At 44.6% G+C, this 14721-nt stretch overlaps 1 protein-coding gene across 2 annotated transcripts in view; it reads right to left on the minus strand.

The window, feature by feature from the left end:
- Nucleotides 1-14346, minus strand: part of LARP4B (La ribonucleoprotein 4B) — a 92216-nt gene extending 77870 nt beyond the window's left edge. The window contains exon 1 of one of the 2 annotated variants that reach the window (XM_023256269.2): nucleotides 14085-14346. The gene's annotated coding sequence lies outside the window, so the exon portion shown is untranslated. Of the gene's footprint in view, nucleotides 1-13216; nucleotides 13564-14084 lie in introns of those variants that run through there. The other variant, XM_011283589.4, reaches the window with a different exon arrangement.
- Nucleotides 14347-14721: the final 375 nt, after the last annotated feature.

A 14721-nucleotide genomic window follows, 5' to 3' on the forward strand; every position in this document is an offset into this window, starting at 1 on the left:
ACCCAGAAGTCCTCTTCATAAACGAACTCTGGATAGTACATTGCTTCAAATCTTTCCAAAGGAAAAAGTCTCTATTTCACCTCAACCTTATCAATCTTTCATTTCTTTAAAGACTGCTGATCACATTTTATTACTTTCCAATTTATAGTCCCATAACTACAGCTTTTCAACCGACAGCAGATGCTAGTTAAGTGAGATGGGGGGGGGGGGGGGTTGGTGAGCAACCTTAGAACTCAGCATTTCAGCAAATAACAGAATTCAGAGCTGGAAAGCGGCTCAGAGCTGACTTAATCCTGTGCTGCTCAGACTGCAGTATGCTTATTATTCCTAGGAGGGCGCCAAAGAATCAGAACTAGAGGTGATAAAATTGTCCAAAGTCCAGAACTATTTATATATATAAAGTGATTAAGTAATAAATAAATAAATTTAATTAGTTTAAAAAAAAAAAAAACAACTGAGGCACCTGGGTGGCTCAGCTGGTTAAGCTTTAGACTCTTGATTTCAGCTCACGTCATGATTTCACAGTTTGTGAGATAGATCCCGGATGTTAGCACAGAGCCTGCTTGGGGTTCTCTCTCTCCCTATTTGTCCTCTGCTCACTTGTGCACGCGTGCTATCTCAAAATAAATAAATAAAAATTAAAAAAAATAAACATTAAAAACAAAACAACCAACACAACAAAAACCTGTACACCCGACACGGACAAAATATCTTCATTCTGTAACAGACACGTAGCTTTCAAGGGCATTAAATTAAAAGAAAAGATTTGTCTTGGGAAAAGGTACTTCTGATCTGTGTCAATCAGCTAACCAATAAATCAAAACAAAGCAAGAACATCCTGAATGTGTAGTGTTTCTACAAACGAAGAATGAAATTCAGCACATCATGAAAACATTCCAAAGGGTCTGTAGGACTCGAAATCAGTAAAGAGCTGTTTGATCCAACAGATGGTAGTGATAAAGATGGCAACTTACCTTCCCCAAGTCCTCACTACAGCCCTGTAGACATTCCCTAAAATCTTGTTATGTGAATAGGCAAGCCAGCTTCCTTAAAAATTAAAAGCCATTTAACAGCTTTATAATAAGTGGTGATAAAATACACCTTATTTCAAGACCTATATTAATGTGCATCCCTCCTTTCTCAAATTTAGTATTCCTAACAGATCTAGATTTCTTAGCACTTTGGTGACAGAGAGTGAAATATCCTGCAACAATTATAATCCTACACAAGCTCTTGAAAATCAGAGGTGCCTCAGTGGCTCAGTCGCTTAAGGGTCATCTCTTGATTCCAGCTCAGGTCATGATCTCACAGTTAGCAGGATCTGGCCCTGCATCAGGCTCTGCGAGGACATCACGGAGCCTGCTTGGGATTCTGGATCTCCCTCTCTCTCTGCCCTACCTCTGTTTGCATATGCTAAATCAATCAATCAATCAATCAATCAATCAACTGAAAAAAAAAAACTTAAAAAGGAATTCGGACCTCACAAGTCAAAGCAAGGGACCCCAAATACAGCCTGAACATAACACAACTTAAAAAATCTTCACGAAAACAACTGACTTTTTGTCAGCAGTTTCCACCCAAAGAAGATCTGGAGAAGAAACATACTAACTAAGGGAGCGCTGGTCCTTTATCTGTGCTCGGGACCCTACATCCTCCTCTCTTCCTGCATCCTCCCTTCTTCCTCCAGCACTGTTCAAACACGCCTGGCCTAGGTGGTCTCCAAAGACAGAGCGCGCGCAAGGGAGGAAGAGCCGAAAGGTCAGAGAAGCAGGGACAGGGAAGGATAAAGACAGGGGGCCGGGGGCCTGTCCAAGCTTTGCGAAGATGGCCCATCACCTGCTTGCTGCTGAGGTCTGCCTGTGCTGGGCACTCTCCCTCCTCAGCCTCCAGGCAGCTGGATCATACTTGCCACTCTCAGCCTTTTTTCCCCCTCCCTTCTTACCCCCACGGATGCTCTTCCTCTGCACTAAGCGCAACACAAGCTCTGGCCCTGTGTGACCAGAAGTAGCCGTGAATTCAAGCAGGCGATTCTAAACACCAACACGTGAACCCTTCACCACTTTAACTCGTGTATGCTCCATGGCTTGGGCTTTCTCCTTAGACTGATTCAGTCCACCAGACCCTCTTTTCTTTCTCTCTCACCTAAACCACATCCATAACGCATCACCAAGACTTTCCCTTTGTTTCTTTAAAGTACAACTTAGTTACAAAGTGTGAAAAGCACAGTCCTTCTAGAATATTCTCCAATTTTTATAGTGTCTTACCCATGTACCTAACAGTTTTCCTTGTGATTTGTTTTTATTGAGACACTCCAAAGTTTTCAAAGTCGTGCGCCTGTGTTTCCACACTACTGTACCAGCCCATACTAGTTACGTCCTACAACTGCAGGAAGGAGCGGAGTGCCCTGAGCCCGCGTGGGAACACCCCGAGCTGGCTCCTGAAAGCACACCACCCAGCCGGTGGGGAGAGGAAGTGGGCAGCCCACGCCAGCCCCGCAAGGCCCACAAATGACTCCAGGGGCTCCTCCGGCACCCCACGCCCGGGGGTGTTCTTCCACCTCTGTGAGTACTGCAGGCTGAAAGTCAGTGCAAGTGATCGGCTCCCCAAAATCCATCGTCTACAAAAATCCATTCCCACCACCCTTCTCCTGAAGACAAATAAAGCAAATCTGACAACCCCTCCATCTCAACGAAACACAGCATATCATCTACCCAGCTGCCCAAACCAGAAACCTACCAATGCATTTTCAACCTCTTCTTCTCAAATTAGCCTGTATCTTCCCATCTCTATTACCGATAACCACCATCTCGGAACCAAATCACTACCTGACTTCTTACGCATCTCCGACCCCACCAATTCCTCACAGAATGACCTTCCTGAAACAGGAAACTATCTACTACCCTGCAGTTCACACCCCGAAGGCCTGCGCTTGGCATTCTCCGTCTTCCCACTGCCTGGGTTGCAAACCCATTATGCCCAGCGGCACAGCGTGTCAAGAGCACGCTGCCTCTCCCGTGCTGGGAGGGCAGGAACGTGTCTATCTTCTCGGCCACTATATTCCTGACATAGTACCTATCAGAGTAAAACCTCAGGAAATACATGTTTTAATCACAGTGTCTTTCATGCAATAAACACGCAGGAAGAAATTTTTGGTCTTTAAAACGATGATTCCAAGTAAAAGCCTCTGTTGCTGCAGACTACAAATGATGTGTTAGTGTGGGAAATGGTAGTATTTTTAGGTCGGGGCAAAATTATCGTGGGTTCGGTTTCATTTCATCTCAGATGCTCTCCAGATTCTGGATGTATGTGTGCACATGTGTATATGTGCAATCTAAACATCCAGAAGAGCCAAATACAAAGTGATGCTGACAATAAAAAAATTACATTTAATTATTAAAATAACAAGTTATTTTATTCTTAGGAAGAAGTTCCTAAGTGGCAAACATATGCTAAAATTTTTTTGTATTGAATGTGGAGGTCAAAGATCTTTTTGAAAATCTGTAAGCCAAGTCCTTTCACTGCAAAAACAGACACATACCAGAAATGTTAAACACAGACACAGAAGTTTAAGGAACCACCCCCCCCTCCCCACCACCTCCAGTCCACCGATGAACAACAGGTTGGGCATCTGAGGAGGAGTCAAGAGCAGAGGCTCGAGGCCCGCCCAGCGCCCCAAGTCCCCGCTGACCAGGTAGTGACGCTGGACACTCCCATCTTACCTACTGTGAGCATGTTTAGGGCAGGTGCATCACAGCGTGTGATTAAACCAACGCAGTCATTACTAATCACTAGGGAGCCAGAGGCCGGACCCGGGGAGCCAGGGGCGCCACGCTGACTCACAAAGGAGCAGCCAGAGTCTAAGACCAGGGCTCAAATGCCGGGTATGGCAACTGAACACACTTTCACATTTCCCAACATGACAATGCTAATCAGATGATATTAAAATACAGTGAATAACACCTAACACAAAGTGTTCCCTGCAAAAGGGATACCACACTTAAAAGAGAATTTAAGTTCTACAGTTGTGATTTCAAAAATATCTACTACTCTAGATAATCTTTCAGTTTGATATTCCAAAGGATATGTATCCTAGCACAATACGATCTCCATTTTATAAATAACTAGATCACGACTCCAAGGCCAGTTAGGATTATAATTCAACACATGAACACTGTAACCGTAACACCGTAAAAGTTCCAAGCGAACTATCAGTCAGCATCAGCTCCAGTAATTCTGAATTACTGTCCAGTGAAATAAATGAACTTCTCTCAGTCTTGGGGTATGAGGTACCCCTCACCCTAGTAATACTCACTGTACAGAGCACTATTAAAACTTTCTGTTTCAAACCAGCACTTCTGAAGCTTAACTATGCTGTGTGGCATAGGCTGCAAATGTATCAGGATACTTAGACCTAACGCGTACATAGGACACCTAACATTTCCAAGAGTTGGGTCCTGTTTGCAATGGACTTGGAAGCAAGAAACTAGATTGGCCCCATTTTCAGCTCTTCATCGTGTGATATAAAACAAACTGTCTCCAGGCCTCAGTTTTCCAAACAGTGAAACAGGTGTTCTGAAAAACAAATTAAAAAAAAAAACAAAAAAAAAAAAAACCAAGGATTTTAGATACTCCGAGTCCCAAGCCAAATGCGTGTTGCTGAGGGTGAGGAACTGTGGCAGTGTGCATTCATTTCTCACATCCTGTAGGAACGCTGCAGGCGGTTCCAATCTGAAGTCATTATGCACACAGCAGGAAGCAAGCAATAAGTTGTTGAGCATGGTAAACTAAAGGCCAAGAGAGGTGGCAGTGCTCACCTAAGTCACCCCCTCTCAAGTCTGAGCCCTCTTTACAAAAAGGTGATGAGGATGAACAGAGGTGGTGACAATTTCAAAGCCTGAATATGGAGCCCGGCACCAGCAGCCTGGATAGCAAGGTTTACAACTGTCTGCCAGTTCAGGAAGGAAACCACTGAATTTATATGAATTTCTCAAAGACAACATGTTAACTGCAGTCTGAATATATGATACAAATTGGAAGATCTGTCAGTGCCTTCCTAAGTTGTTTAAATTATCTAAAATGATGAACAATACCCTTAATTTTCTTGAAACGAATGCTTTTTTTGTTTCAAAAAATAGAGTTTAATAGCTGCTGTAAGATTCTGCTTTAGAAAAAAACCCCGTAAAACGCCAACTTAAAGTTCTGTAGCATTCGAAAGGTTAACGAACACTCCCACCACCTTTAGTTCTTTTGTGAAACCCCCCCATCAAGGGAGTACCTCGAGACCACCTTCCGGGAGTTCTGTAACTGGAGCGCAAGGCAGGACTGAGCTCAGGGAGGACAGCAAAGGCACCACACCCTCTGCCACCTGCTGACCGGCTGCCCTGCACACTCACTTTGCACTCCCACTCACTTTGCACTCCGTGGGCTTCAGGCTGAGTCTTTGGAGCTCCAAAACCCGAGGACTACACCTGCTTATCAGAAACTACTTATCAAATCTCAGTTAATAACAGAAGAGTCTCGGGGAACGTCCTATTTCCAAGTGTTACACCACTCACACGCAGACACCATGCGAACACTGTCAGAGGCTTCCCTCCCCATCATCCACCTCCACAGTGAACAACGGTGCTGAAAACAAAATTCTCCATGCAACGGAATTTAGGCTGATCAGATGTACTATATTATTAAACACTTGGTAAATATATGGTTTACAAATTTTCAATACACTTCCCTAACTGCACCGACACACCAAATTGTAAACTGGAAGTTAGTGATCCAGCCCTGCTCACAAAATCACCTAGTAATACAATTAGGGGCCATTAATGATCCTGGGACAATACCTGACCTGCAGCTTTTTCTCTTGAACTGTCATCTTGCATTTTCCCAAAACTTAGTGAGCTGACAGATCAAAAACCTCCACAGTGACAAGCACGCTCTCAATATCCTGAACTTCAAAGGAAAAGTGCCAAGAATGTCCCCGGTCTTGACTGAAACTACTAAAACTTACGGTCATTTATGACCTCAAGGCACTGTGTGCAGGGACACACTTCACTCGTAAGTGGAAGTTCACGGGGTCACAAAAGACTTAAAATCTGCAGTTTTTTGTGGCGATTCTATTTTCTCCTCCTGGTCCATTCACCCTTAGGGTTAACTCTCCCACAGAGGTGGCCTGAAAGGTAATCATTTCAGCAAAAGAAATGAAAACACATCAACATATACAAAAAAGTGTGAAGAGCTGCAAGCACAAACAGACTGCTGTGAACTACTGTACTCATTTCGACCTTTGGTCCTCACGGACTGCCCCCCGCCCCTACTGTGTAATGTGTGAAGAAGAAAATACCGCTGACTCATCAGTTACTCATTCTGTACGATGGTCTGTACTCAAGTGACCTGCTGAAGAGACACCGGAAACAGCTTTATATTCTGAAAACAAGAATCACTGAAGATTCAGATATTAATCAAAAAGGAACATGAAAACTTCCAATCCCAGGGAAAGTTTCATCCACAAAAGTTATTACAATAAACTTCTGCACCAAAAGACAACTAGCATACTATCATTTGAATGTTTTTACCTCCTAAAAACACAAGAGAAAATGGTTTATGTTCTACATGTCTAGATTTTTAAAAGGTAACTTTCCACAGGCATTTTGAGTCTACTTTTTTTTTTTAATGTTTATTTATTTGTGGGGGGGGGGGGGGACGGAGGGCGTGCTCAGGGTAGGGGCAGAGAGAGGTAGGGGGACAGAGGATCCAAAGCGGGATTACGTGCTAACAACAGCAGGGAGCCCAATGTGGGGCTTGAACTCATGAACCGATCGCGACTGGAGCAGAAGTCCAAAGTCCCTCAAGTCTACTTTTAAAAATTCCTGCTGGGGCGCCTAGGTGGCTTAGTCAGTTAAGCATCTGACTCTCAGTGTAAGCTCAGGTCAGGATTCGTGGGCTCGAGCCCTGCGTCAGGCTCTGTGCTGACAGCGCAGAGCCTGTTAGGATTCTCCCTCCCTCTCTCACGCTCTCTCTGCTCCTCTCTCTCCCCTCCCCCACTTGTGCGGTCTCTCTTTCAACTAAATAAATAAATAAATAAATAAATAAATAAATAAATAAATAAATAAATAAATGTATGTATGTATGTATGTATGTATGTATGTATGTATGTTCGTTCCTGCTATTCTGTGATTCTGTGACTCTGCAGAGTTGGAAAGAGCCTGGCAGCTATACAGTACTACAAGCTCTCTGAGGATACATACGTTATATATATGGTAAGGCAGAAATTACACAGATGGTAAAACTTAACAATGAAATACAGAGAAATAACATAATTAACAAAGAAAAACGTTCAGAAAGTAATCTTTAAAGAACTGGTTTTAAAGGACACGATATTTTCAGAATAAAATATTTGAAAAGGGGTTTTTTAACACGTTCAGAGAGATATAATCAACTTGTAAACTCAGGCAACTTGTAAATCTGTATCAAACCAGTCACTATGTTTTCATCCTTGTATTTTGAACTTTGACAATAAAACAAAACTTTTCGAAATCTGAAAACAGAATGTTCTCATTCTTCAGAAGTTTCTAAAAAAGGAATCTCTTTAATTATTCTGTCTTAATAAAAGCTGAAATAACAAATATACTTTACAACTGATAAACACAAGCAAACTTAAGTCAAATTTTTAAAATATTGTTTTAAACATTATGTTTAATATAAATGAAAAAGTTCCTAAACAAGCTATTCTTCATTTAGGCCAGGGCTTGACCTTTGCACTGTGATAAACACAACATAAACACGAGGGCCCTCCACCTCAGGGCCAAGTAATACCCATCTGTGTGTGCCCTTTCCTTTCTCCCCATGCCACTCTCCATAAATCGGAATAAGATTGCTTAAAAAGGCAATAGTCATGGAATTCTCCTGCTGAAAACCCTCCAACTGCTTTCTATTGTTCTTAGGACACAGAGCAAAATTCTCACCTATGCGGAGATCTCTCAGATCCCATGTGATCCAGCTGCTACCTCGTCTGACCCCTTCTTTACTCAGCCTCATTCAAATTATTCCTCCAAACGCTGTGCTCAGTATTGCTGTGCACCCATCTTGTTTCCATGGCCAGCTACCCACCCCCCCCCCCGCCCTACTGCACTCTTCCTAAGGGAGCCTCCTGGCCCCTCAAGGCCTACAAGGCCAACACAACGTATGGCTCTCATACGCGCTCATTGGTTATCTACGTCCCTCAGTGGACAGTAAGCTCCAAAAAGGAGAGCAATCCATCCCTTCTGCTCACCATTATAACCCTAAGATTTATTCATAAATTATTCAGTGAATACTCTGTACTGTTCAAAGGTCTAGGTGCATGTCACTGAAGAAAACAGAAACCCTCAACCTCAGAAAGTTAACTTTCAAGCACCATACATAAAATATGGAAGTTACAGGGGCGCCTAGGTGGCTCAGTCGGTTCATGTCAGCTCAGTCCGACTCCTGGTTTCAGCTCACATCATGATCTCACGGTTCATGAGTTTGAGCCCTGCATCTGGCTCTGTGCTGACAGCGTGGAGTCTGCTCAGGATCCTGTCTCTCCCTGTGTCTGTCTCTCTCTGCCTTTCCCCTGCTCGCCCTCTTACCTCTCTCAAAAATAAACAAACATTAAAAAAACAAAAATACATGGAAATTACTTGGAACATTACAGTATAATAAGAGCTACAAAGAGAAATAAGGGAACGGAGATCAGGGGGCCGGCCATAGGACCTGCTGTAGTAATGTAACAGTAACAGCTAGACTACTCGAGGGAGTGTGTGCTGAGAGCCATCAACAAGTTTTGTGGATGGAAGCTTCAAGAACCCAAATGCCTGCCTGCTTTCCTCTAAATAAAACAACACACTTTCCCTTCTAGATCCTTCTAGACCACAAGCCCTAGAGAAAAGCTCTAAAGCTCTGGTATCATTTGTCTTTGTACCGCGCACGTCCCACCGATCAAAACACCTCCTCAAAGAAGGCATGAGCCCTTGTCTTACATCCCTACCCGACCCTGCAGCAATGACTCTCCACAGGGAATGAAAAATGGAAAAATCCACTTAAGTTTAAAAATACATTTTCACTATTGTAAATTGCTTTGTTTGGGCTAATATAATTTGTTTTCATTTTAAAGCCAAATAAAGAAGAAACATTTGTTATTAAAAAGGGGGCACATTTCTAAAGACTGAGAAAGAGTACAATCTAGGTCACGTAATTAAATGAGTCCATCTAAAACACGGCAAGCACTAGATAGAGCTATCAAACCACTAACATTTTGTAAATATAACCACGCACTTTCCACTGCATTCGTTTCAAGTGAAGATTCTCGTGTCTGTTATACAGGCATGCAACTACTATCCGCAAGTCATTTCCCTACAACCAAGTGAGAGGTGTCTTCAGACACGCCTTTTTCCATCCAGTTAAAGTTTACTAAACATCTACAGAGGGCCCCCAATTTATGTTTCAACATACAAGTTTTCAACTTCACAATGGTGCAGAAGTGATACACATTCAGTAGAAGCTGTACCTCAAATTTTGAATTTCCACCTTGTTCCCAGCCAGCAGGCTCCCAGACAGCCCCACGATCGTGAGAGTAACAACTGCACCCACACCGCCATTCTGTTCGTCACTTTCAGTATTCGATGAATGACACAAGAGACAGTCACCACTTCATAATCAAACAGGCTTTGTGTGAGAGCATTTTGCCCAACCACGGGCTAATGTAAGTGTTCTTAACATGTTTACAGTAAATAAGGCTAAGCTGTGAGGTTCAAGGTTAGGTGTATTAAATACATTTTTGATTTAACAACATTTTCAACTTACAAGAGGTCTACCAGGACATAAGCCCATCCTAAGTTGAGAAAGATCTGTATGGGGGGCCTGGACCTGAGCTTGGCAAAGAGGTTACAAAAAAAGCATCTCACCCACAAGGAGCTCTACTTAATTAGGGGCTGTGCCTAAGGTGATACAGAAACAGAGAGGCACTAAGCACGACTTTAGAAATTAAGGCAAAGATTCTTGAAGGACTCCTGAAATACCCTTAGAAGGATGGATTAAAGAGCAAAGTTAAGAAAAAATAAATTTAAAAAAAGACATTCAATTTCAAGCAAAGAAACTATGGGGAGCAGAGGCAGCACCATCTCCAACATCACGGTCCTGAGGTAGAGGCAATGGTCAGTTCAGGCCAAGCAAAGGTGGCCTGGCCAGCAAGGAGGATGCAGAAATGCCAAGGCCCCTGGAGCCAGGCCCCTGGGCGTTTCTTATTTAGGCAGGGGACAGTCACAGAGGAGTTTTTAAAAAGGGCCCAACAAACAGGATATGCTTTTAAAGCAGCCTCTAGCCATAGTGTGACTAAAACAGTGTGCTGTAAAAAAGAGACATGTTATTTCTGTCACACAAATACTATCCTAATTTATAAGTTTTTAAGCCAAAAAATTTGCATATTAGACTTCATAAAGAACATTTTCAGTGAAGACTAAGTCTCATCTTAAGGATTCTCAAAGTCTCCCTAAAAATCAAGTAGCATGCTTTTAAATTTGAGTCAAATTATAAAACGTCCTTCACGTTATACAATTCACTCTGTGACCCAGGTCTCACTACCAGGGAAGTAGGATGGACACTAAAGACAAAATCAAACTGAGACAGGAGATGCAAAAGTGGTGGCATCACTCACCTGCAGCCCTTATTAACTACGTGAAGGCAGCTTACTAGGAAAATGGTGAAAAGTCAGTTTATGAAAGCATTAAAGGGACAAGAAGGCCTTTGGGGGTGGAGGAAGGTAAGAAGGGAAGGAGACATGAGCGGAGTTAATACTTTTCTTACCTGTTCCTAAGGTTAAAGACATTTATTTACATACAGGAAAAACAAAGTGTTAGATCGTTAGCAAAAAAAAAAACAAAAAAAAAACAAAAAAATTTTCCACCTTGGAATTATCTTCCTTCTAATAAGAGAACCTAATGGTTTTTCACTTTACAATTCCATATTCTAATAAAGGAATTCATTTTCTAGTCAAGGTAACTCCAGGAGAAGTAGAGTAGCTCCAAAGGTATTAACAAGTACAACAATTAGCAAACAGTCTGAGCTGAACTAAACTACAATCAGATCTGGTGAGTTTTCTCTCTCTCAGAAGGCAGTGCCTCATTTACTGTGTACTCTAAAATTAGCTCTGACAAAAAAAGAGAACTCTTTAAAGGAATAAAGTTTTACAAAAGAGCAAAAGCAACAAAGCCCAGCAAGTTTTTAACTATGTATTTTCCATAAAAACTACTTCAGTGTTTGTTTTCTTCTGTCCATAAGAAAAAGGTTCAGTCAATGGCCTTTTAGGAAGAATTACAAGAACACACGGAGATTTTCTGGCATTTACCAAACTGAAAAAAATACTTAAGTACGAGAGAATTCTTTTTTTTTTTTTTTAATGTTTATTTATTTTTGAAACAGAGACAGAGCATGAACAGGGGAGGGTCAGAGAGAGGGAGATACAGAATCTGAAACAGGCTCCAGGCTCTGAGCTGTCAGCACAGAGCCCGACGCAGGGTTTGAACTCACGGACCGCGAGATCATGACCTGAGCTGAAGTCGGCCATTAACTGACTGAGCCACCCAGGGACCCCAGTACGAGAGAATTCTAAGAGCACAACCATGAGGTTATGCAAGCATATTTAAAACTTGTGCCTTTAAGGGGAGGGCAATAACAAACACAGCTTAAAGTAACATAGATCCATACTGCTTTTAACAATCTCCAAGGACCATCATACAGAGACCACATGTTACTAAAATTAGAAGACCAAAATTATGATCCCACTTATCACTATGGAAAGTATGAATCCAGCACTACACTTTGAAATAAGAGTGGAAGGAGTCTGTCAGGCACTTCGCACTTGGTAAATGGGACCACAGGTCTAGCACTACAAAAACTTGTAAATACTGCTGCAAATCTACTTAACAGGAGTTAAACTACCTGAAGGTACTGTTTATTGTATTACTGTTAACAACCTGGTGCTCCCAACTTGCACTTTTCATATTTTAGACTTACGTTTTATATATGAAGACTGCTTCATACAAACAAGTCACTAAAATGTGTCCACAGAGGTTAAGTATGTATTTGTCAAAACTTATGCTTACTTGTGGAAATCATATTAAGTTCAATAAATTCTCCAACTCTCAACTTCCTTTAAAGCACAATCCCTGGGAACCCTAAATAAAATCACTATCTCCCTGAATATGCTGCCATTTAATTTCATCCACTCTTCCACGAAAACACGTTAAAATGAATGCTAGCACTTGCATTATCATCTATTTTCTCTCTGGCTTCTACTCAAACATAGTGTAACTGCTTTCTCAAAATACACATTTTATCCTCAGAATCTGCTTTCTCTGCCCAGATACATGTGATCAAGCAAAAACAAACAACCAAAACACACCAAAACAAAAACTCTCCAAAGCATTTTTTAATTTTTTATTAAAATTGACAATCACTGAATATTGAAAATAGTAATAAGGTAAACATTTTCAAGTTTTAATAAGAACTTATTATTAATTTCTATTAATAGGTTAATGAATAGTAAAACACCCAACTTGTCACAACAACCCTAAGAGGCTGACATTATTACCCCTTCTAGAGATGGCCAGTAAAGCACCAAGAGGGTAAGTCATTTCCAACCAGTAAGACACCATGCCATTCTTCCATGTAAATAAATCAAGTCACATTAATGTTTCAAAATACAGGATGAAATTTATCTCCAACCACAGGCAAGTTTCAAAGGGAAATACACAAATCAACTTTATGGTTGAATAATAAATTTGCTAATCTGATGCTTCACTTTAGCAACCCAAGCAAACTCCAGTCAAGAGATCTCTCTTATAGCTTGTTTCACCAAACTGCCTGTCCCTATACTAAATACAGAGGAAAGCGAAAAAGCCACAACCATTTCAACTTCTGTAAATTACCCTGACTGTAAATTAGAGGGAGCCGGGCAGGTGGGGAAGTATGGAAATTGCACATTGTTCACACAGTGCACCAGGGAACATCTCTTCCCCTCCCCCCCCTTTTGCAAAGGACAACTTAGCACTTATTTCGAGTGCATTTTAAATTCTTAACACAACTTAAGAGACCAACTAAATAGCATTAAGAAAAAAAAAAAACTTTCGAAAGGGAAAGTAATTTGTATACTTACAACATTCGTCTTCGACTTGGCATTATCCTTTTTTAAAACCCTCACACTTACCAAGTAATTTCCCTGCACAGTGCAGCGAAATCGTTCGGTTTCCTCAGTTATCCAAAACTCCAAACTTCCGTTTAAGATTAGGACAAATTGCAGTGCAGCCAGGAAGACGGTGTCGAACGCTTAAGAGTTACCCTACGGATAATTTTCTAGTTGCATCTCATCCAAAATTAAAGGCCGGTTTACATAAAAATAAGAAACGAACATGCAACACAAAACTGCACCGAAATCTTAAGTTTACGTTCGGATTGGACACGCCTGAGACGCAGGTGGTAAGAGACTGCTGACCTGTCCTTTTCACCACAGTGTACCGTGGTCCTAGTTCGAACGCAGGGCATCCTTAGATTTGATTTCTCTCTAATTCCTTCAGAACCCGCCTCTGCTCAAGCCCATCGAGAGGAGAACGGGAGCTCCCCAGACACACCCGGAGCAACAGGATCCCCACTTCCTGGTCCGAATGACCCCGTCCCCTCCCCGTTCGGCCGGCCGCCGGGGCCTGGGCCCGGGGCGGAGGGCAGGGCGAGGCCTCTGCAGTGCGGGCGGGACGGCGGCGCTGGCCCGGCCCCGACCCCCACGCCCCCGGCCCCGACTCCCGGCCCCGACCCCCACGCCCCCGACTCCCACCCCCGACCCCCGCGCCCCGGCCCCGACCCCCGGCCTTGCACCCGGGCCCCGCAGCCCGGCGCGGCCCCGCCACCACGGCCCTGCCCGCCGCCCGGCCCCGTCCGGCCCGCCCGCCGCCCGCCGCCGCGTCCTCCGGGAAGATGGCGGCCCGTGACAGGCGGGCGCGGCGCGGGTCCGAGGCGGCGGCCCGGCTCCAAGCGGGAAGCGGAGAGGACGGAGCGGCCCGCTCGCCGCCTGCCGCGCTCACCTGTCAGCAGCGCCGCCGCCGCCCGGCCGCCGACCGCCGCAGCCCCGGTGCCCGGCGACCGCGCCACACGCGGACGGGGCCGAGAGGGAGGGGCGGGGAGGGCGCGGCCGGCCCGGACGAGCGGCGGGGGCGGCGCGGCGCGGCGCGGGCTGGCGGCGGGCGGCGGCGGCTCCTTCCCGTTTCGGGCCCGAAAATGTCTCAACCTCGCGACTCCGGCGCCCCAACGCTCCTTCCCGTTCGCATGAGAACACACAGCTCCCACTTCCGGGGCTCGGCGGAAGTCCCGCCTCGCGCGCCCGCGCACCCGCGCGCCCTCGGACTCAGCGGCCGGGCCCGCCGACTGGCGCTCTACGCCCGGGAGAGCCTCTCGTCATGGCAGCGCGGCGTCCCGATTGGCTGCGTGCGGCGCCCGGCCCTCCCCTCTGCTTCCCGGCCTTTCCGTGCGCGCGCCCCTCCCGGCTGCGCTTGTGATTGGCGCGGGCGCGCACGCAACCCCGCCCCGCCCCGCCGTCCCCTCGGTCCCCACCGCCCCCGCTGCGACTTGAGGAGGCGGCGCCGTAGCGTAGTCCTGCGACCTCCGCCTTGCTAGCAGATGGCCGTCTCCCGGCACCCCGGTCCCCGCCTCCCAAGACCACGA

Source organism: Felis catus, chromosome B4 (assembly GCF_018350175.1).
Source record: "Felis catus isolate Fca126 chromosome B4, F.catus_Fca126_mat1.0, whole genome shotgun sequence".
Classification (NCBI taxonomy): domain Eukaryota; kingdom Metazoa; phylum Chordata; class Mammalia; order Carnivora; family Felidae; genus Felis; species Felis catus.